Consider the following 6,599-nt stretch of genomic DNA (forward strand, 5'->3'; position numbering starts at 1 on the left):
TGGTAGTGGGGCTGTCCATTCCACTCCCTCCTCTCCAGGTCTTATTATGGGGAGGTAAGCACCTCAGGTGCAGAGGCTGGATGATTAGTGGGTCCATAAAGTCTGCAAGTCTGCAGACAGAGGGGAGGCTGGGTGCAGCTAGGCATGCTGGAAGCTGCTGGTCTCAAGGGATGCTCTATCCCTGACCCAGGGAAAACTGGACTTTGTACGAGTGTGTGGTTTTCGTGCGGCTCCAGCGAGCTGTATGTATAGTTAGGAAAGGACTCTGTTTAGCTTGTGCTGGGGAAGCAGGATTTTTGTTTATGCCTAAAGCTAAGGCTGTGTTTTGTTTATTTTATGAACTTTAATAATACAGCCCAGCCTGTATTGGACTATACCTGTGTCGAGGACTCTGATTGCTGTTTACACTGCTATCCCACGCTCTACCTGAGCAGCATCTCCCACACTATGTATAAATACATTAAGGGACAATACAAGGATCTCTCCCATGACCTGTTTATACCCAGGACGCTTATTTAGGATTTCAGCTGCAGTTCAGCAGCGCTGCTGATTAGAGCCACCTGATTGGCTCTTCGGCACCACGTGACTACACAGCGTGCACGCGGATTGCCTTCAGCAGCCATGCACTACACACTACAGTTAAGCAGCCGTGCACTACACACTACACTTAAGCAGCACGGGGTTAGGGTTAGGGTTTAGGGTTAGGTTTAGGGTTAGGTTTAGGTAACCCTTAACCTAACCTCGTGCTGCTTAAGTGTAGTGTGTAGTGCACGGCTGCTTAACTGTAGTGTGTAGTGCACGGCTGCTGAAGGCAATCTGCGTGCACGCTGTGTAGTCACGTAATGCCGAAGAGCCAATCAGGTGGCTCTAATCAGCAGCGCTGCTGAACTGCGGCTGAAATCCTAAATATGCACCCAGGACTGCGTTGGTAACAAAAGGGCATCCTCTACGTCTAGAAGAAAGCAGGTTTTATCACCAACATAGAAAGGGGTTCTTTACTGTAAGAGCAGTGAGACTGTGGAACTCTCTGCCTGAGGATGTGGTGATGGCAAAATCAATAGAGGAGTTTAAGAGGGGACTAGATGTCTTTCTAGAGCGCTATGATATTACATGATATAGACATTAGGGGACCAGTGGGGTTGTTGATCTCAAATGTTGATCCAGGGATTACTCTGGCTGCCATTATGGAGTTAGGAAGGAATTTTTTCCTACATAGGAGCTAATTGGCTCACTGGGGTTTTTTTGCCTTCTTCTGGACCAACAAGGGGGAGGTTAAAACAGGCGGAACTAGATGGACACTGTCTTAATTCAACCACGGGTAATAAAAAAAAAGCCACTCCATGCTCATCTGGACTCAGGTACACTTTCAGAATAGAGTATTCTATCAGCAACCCGTATGCTGGTAAACTTCTTTATTCGTAAATTGCCACTCGTATCGGCACCTCACAATGTGCCTTGTGGTTACCAGAGAGCCTTCCCAGCTCCTGACGTCTCTCTGGTCAGTCCCAGATTGTGGACAAAGGTCATTCGATTTACCGCCAACTTGGGCGTAAGGTGCAGGTGGGATTACCCTTGGCAGGGCGAACCCACCATGCACCAAGTAAGTTAATATTCACCTTGAATTTGTGTTTATTGAAAGAATATATGAGGCGCAATTCTTATACTTTCTTTTCCATTGTCTTTATTCATCCTTACATACTATGTTACCCTTGTACAGTCCCCATAAACAGTAATAATGCCCCATAGGCCTTGGGTGGGTATACAAACTGCCCATATTATAATACAACTGAGTGTATATCTATTCCGAGTGGTACTGTAGCTTTAAAGCTCCTAAACAATATAAAATGCCTGCCAAACACGCCAAGCTTCCCCAAGTTTCACAACCATGCAATCACTTGTGGTGCCGACAGATTTATATGGATGTTGAGACAACATGTTACAGCTTGCGGATACGTCCAGCACTTCTTCTAAGCAGACGCTTAGCTTCTGTGCCTGCTCGCTCACTGACAGTGGCCCGGAGGGCTCATGCATAGCTGTGCTTTTAAAGGGCCAGCATGCACTATACAAATTCTTCCCTTGCCATTCATGTGGTAACATTTTTACTATATCAGGCATATTCTCCCTATGGTGGGTGCCTGAGTTTATGATCTTTTGGTTCTCCTTAAGGTGCTCTGATTCTCCGATTCCGGACTTTGGCTATTCCTGACTATGTCCCTGTCTCCGCTCCTGACCCCAGCTTTTTATACCAACTACCCCCCTGTCTGACATCTGCCTAACCTCTGGTTCACTACATCATTATGAACCCATTCTGTGTGTCCTGACCTTTGGCCTGTTCCACGTTCTAAGGTTCTGCTGCCTTCCCCGGCCCAGATTGTCTGACCACACTCCTGTTCATACCCTCACATTACTAGGACCATGTCTATAGTAATGGCCTGGGGAACCCGCAGTGAAGCCAACATCCCGGTTAAAGGGTAAAGACCGGGGTGCCTCATGTGTTGCTTCTGGATTTGGCCCTAATTTTAACCTCTGTGGGCCGCAGTGGATCAACGTCCGCTGCTGCTGAGACAACATTTTGGATAGAGCACAAAACAAAGTTAGCTTTCTGTCAAGCAAAATAAATGGGCAGATGCTAATCTGCTGTGACTGCAATACAAAAATATACACACACAAAGATGCAACAGCACTCTGCAGATGCTAAGGTGTGTGTAGGCATATCATATTTTATTATTTTGTAGGCGTAGGTCCAAGAGAGAGACCCATAATTGTCCCGTTTTAAAGATACATAGTTTAGGTGTTGGGACCCATCTGAGTAAGGTCGCCTGGTTGTGGCACGTGGGCTAATACAAAATAGAATCTCAAATTTAGAATTATAGCAAAATAGCAGTAATGCAATTTGAAATAAAACTATTGTATGTTTGCAGATATCTTAGAATTTGGTTTAGAAGTCACACTTAGATTACACTAAGGCCTCATGTCCACGGGGAAATTCGGGTCCGCGCGGATTCTCCATGCAGAATCGCACAGCGGGTCCCTCATTTCCCGTAGACATGAGGCCAGAAAATAACATTTTACTTAACTGTTCGGACGCTGCGGATCTGCCCTCCGTCGCGGCCGGATCTTTTTTCTTTGGCCCGGTGGATGTGTTCGGCATGCCGGCAGCGTGCTGTGCGCATGCGCCGTGCACTCTTTCTTTGTTTTGAACTCCTGTTCTCCTGCGCCGGAGAGCAGGAATTCAGCAGTGGGTGTGCCGCGGATCCGAATGGCTTCCATAGTCTTCAATAGAAGCCTGCGGGAGACCCGCACTAAAATGGAGCATGCTGCGGGTGTTTTCCCGCACATGCAATCCGCGCCTCAGGGGAAAATGACATCCGCAGGTATTTAATCACCTGCAGGTGTCCAATGCATTCCTATGGGGCGCGGATAACACGTGCGGATGATCCGCAGCAGATCTGTCTCCGTGGACATGAGACCTAAAGGTACACTTAGAAGGTCTAATCAGTGTGTCCCAAACTCCAGTCTTCATGGAACCCAACAGGTCATGTTTTCAGGATTTCCTCAGTATTGTACAGGTGATGTAATTATTGTTGGTGCCTTGGACATTGCCCCAGGTGTTCTTACTATAGAATATCTTGAAAACATGACCTGTGGGGGTCCATGAGGACTGGAGTTTGGAGAACACTGCTCTAAATGGAACGACTGGTCCAATCAAGCATAACTGGCCAAAGAAGGTTGCAGCTTCTGCACTCCCTATTGCTAGATGATTACTTTTATCACACAAATAAGTCAAAATTATTTTACTTACATTACAGCCAATTGATGTTTGCAGCTGTCAAGATGCTGGAACAGTGTTGAAAACACAAAATGCCAAAGATCTTCACCATTTTTACAGGTGATTCTACAGGATATTCTAACTTTGTGCTGGAGAATTAGTTCCATGAAGGTTCTTTTTAATATACTTGTGTCATTGTAGCATCTTAGCAAAATAAAAATATGAAGGACGTTTCCTTAGACTTTTCACAGATGCGCAAGTGCCACACTTCAAAGTGCAGAAATTCATATCAATCTAATGTCGCAATGTTCTTAATTTTTACAACTATTCAGAAACTGGTAAGGCTACTTTCACATCGGGGATCCATTTTCCTGCTCGGTTCGGGGCACAGGAAAGGGAAATCCCATGGCCGAATGGATCCATCTTATGATGGAGCCCAACAGCGGGTCCATTCTTTTTCCACTCAATTGCCCGGCATTTTTTGGGTGGTAAAGTAATGAAGATTCCTCTTTTTATTTTATTGTATATAGTGACCAAAGTAAATGTTTCAACAATATAGTGAATGATTTAAGCTAAGATAAGTTTACGGACGGACAGGGACCAATTCAGGCAAGAGTACACCTCCGAGACTAGAAGTGGTGCTGGTGGCTTTACCAAGACACCATATAAATACTACAAGCTGCTACTGTTTCTCAGAAGGATTGTAGACATGGCCCTGTAAGTGTTTGATTGATTATTCCCTATGTGCCATAATTTGCCATAGCAAATGCTGACATTTGCCCAATAGTCCCTCTACTGACACGGTTTGGCCCATAATTTTCGTGAATTGCCAGTTCTTGGTCTATACAATGCAGTCGTCCATAACTACTTTATTTGAGGCCTATCTACTACTTTATAAAACAGATGAATGCTTTGTGGCCCTTCACATATAGGATCCCACTGAGAAGGCGGTTCAAACCTCCTGCGGACTACTTTTTCACGACTCCACCACCTCCCCAGTCTAATAACACAGGTACATGCCCTATGAAATTGGCCATGGGTCTAAGCTTTCATTGGATAGAACCCTTGGTCAGTTTCATAGACATTACCCATATTATGTCCCACTCTATGCACCACCTCAAATTCGGCCCTCCTTTCTAGAACCTCCCTCCCAGCCTGACACTAGTGCAATGGCCAGACCCAAAGGCCAGTGAACAGTTTCTCAGGGACCTATAAAAGGTTATTTTTTGGTACATTTCTGTTCCTTTTGCAAAATGTATACTTCATTTTGTTAAAAAATATTTTGGTTCAGCAAACTGCGTTGTAGTACTTTACTCATTATACATGGTAAACAGGTGTATGTAGTGCATGCAGTTTAGCTATTTTGTAAACTGTTGGGCAGTAACCATATAGTGGCAGCAGGGGCGTAACTAAAGGCTCCGGGGCCCTGATGCAAAACGTGAGCTGCCCCCCCCCCCCATCTGTATCTGTACCCGTACCCATACCTAAACCATGCTGCACAGAGACATAACTTGAAGCTTCTGGACCCCAATGCAACCTGTAACAGGGCCCACAACTCTAATGCTTTATTCATAGTACTGGGCTCCCTATATGGAGAAGAGAGGCCTTATGGGCCCCCTAAGGCTCCTGGGCCTGGGTGCAACCGCATCCCCTGCACCCTCTATAGTTACGCCCCTGAGTGGCAGCCTTACGAGCCACTGTATGTTTACTGACATTATAGACACCCCAACACATGGTTGATGCCGAATATTATGTAGCTTTTATACAGTGTGCTTCTAATTTGCTCTCCTCAGTGTATGAAAGCAATACTGCACATGCCAACAGTAAGGTGGCAGTACTGCACTACCGTGCATGACAACTGTTATTAGTACTGTCATAACTGTCCAACACATTTTTTGTTCAAGTTTTTTTTTAACCACAGCATATGGTTTTATTAGAAATAAAAGACAAACACTAGTTTTCCAATTTAATTATATTGATGATTTTTTTTTCTGGACAAAGTGCTAACCAAGTATTGGTTATTAATTTGGCAAACTTATACACATTGTTAAACGTTCGAAAATAAAAATGTTGGTAAAAATCACTATAATATGTATAAATTTTCCAAAATGATTTAAACTCACAGCCCACTTCAAGAGCCCTCGCGGACTTGCAAGTTCTTAGCTAAGAATGTGCGAAACTAGCTAAATAACATCTAAAATGAAAGCATAACCAGCTGAAAAAATGATGCTATTTGGAGAGAACATATGGTTCCTCGAACATAGTACATCCGCCATGAAACTGCTCTCTGAGGACTCAGAAAGTAGTCCGTGAAGATGTCACTAAGGCTTCTTTCACACGAGCGCATATTGGCCGGCCGTTTTCACGGCCAGCCGATATATGCTATGTTGCGGGCGAAAAAACTGGTGAACAAGCACACAAACCTCACCAGGCCATCTCCCATTTCCCCTCCCTCCCCATCGCAGGCTCACCTCTCTTCCTCCCCACTTGTTCTGTGCAATGGGAGGGAGTGGGGTTGGGGGCGGAGCTAAGTGCCGATCCGCCCCACCTCCTCCCATTGATGGCTATGGACAAGGGGCGGAGAGAGGGTGAGCGCTTAGCTCCACCCATGTCCGGTCCCTTGCCCATAGCCATCAATAGGAGGAGGTGAGGCGGATCGATGCTTAGCTCCGCCCCACCACGCTCCCTCCCATTGCAAAGAACGAGAGGGGAGGAAGAGAGGTGAGCCTGCACGGGGAAGGGGAGGAGAACAGAGGGAGGAAGTTTAGCAGCCATGCTGCTAAATTCCTTCCCACCTATGGCCGCTTCCATGGGCTCCCATAGGAGCCCT

The sequence above is a fragment of the Eleutherodactylus coqui genome, chromosome 6 (genome assembly GCF_035609145.1).
Source record: "Eleutherodactylus coqui strain aEleCoq1 chromosome 6, aEleCoq1.hap1, whole genome shotgun sequence".
NCBI classification, from domain to species: Eukaryota; Metazoa; Chordata; class Amphibia; order Anura; family Eleutherodactylidae; genus Eleutherodactylus; species Eleutherodactylus coqui.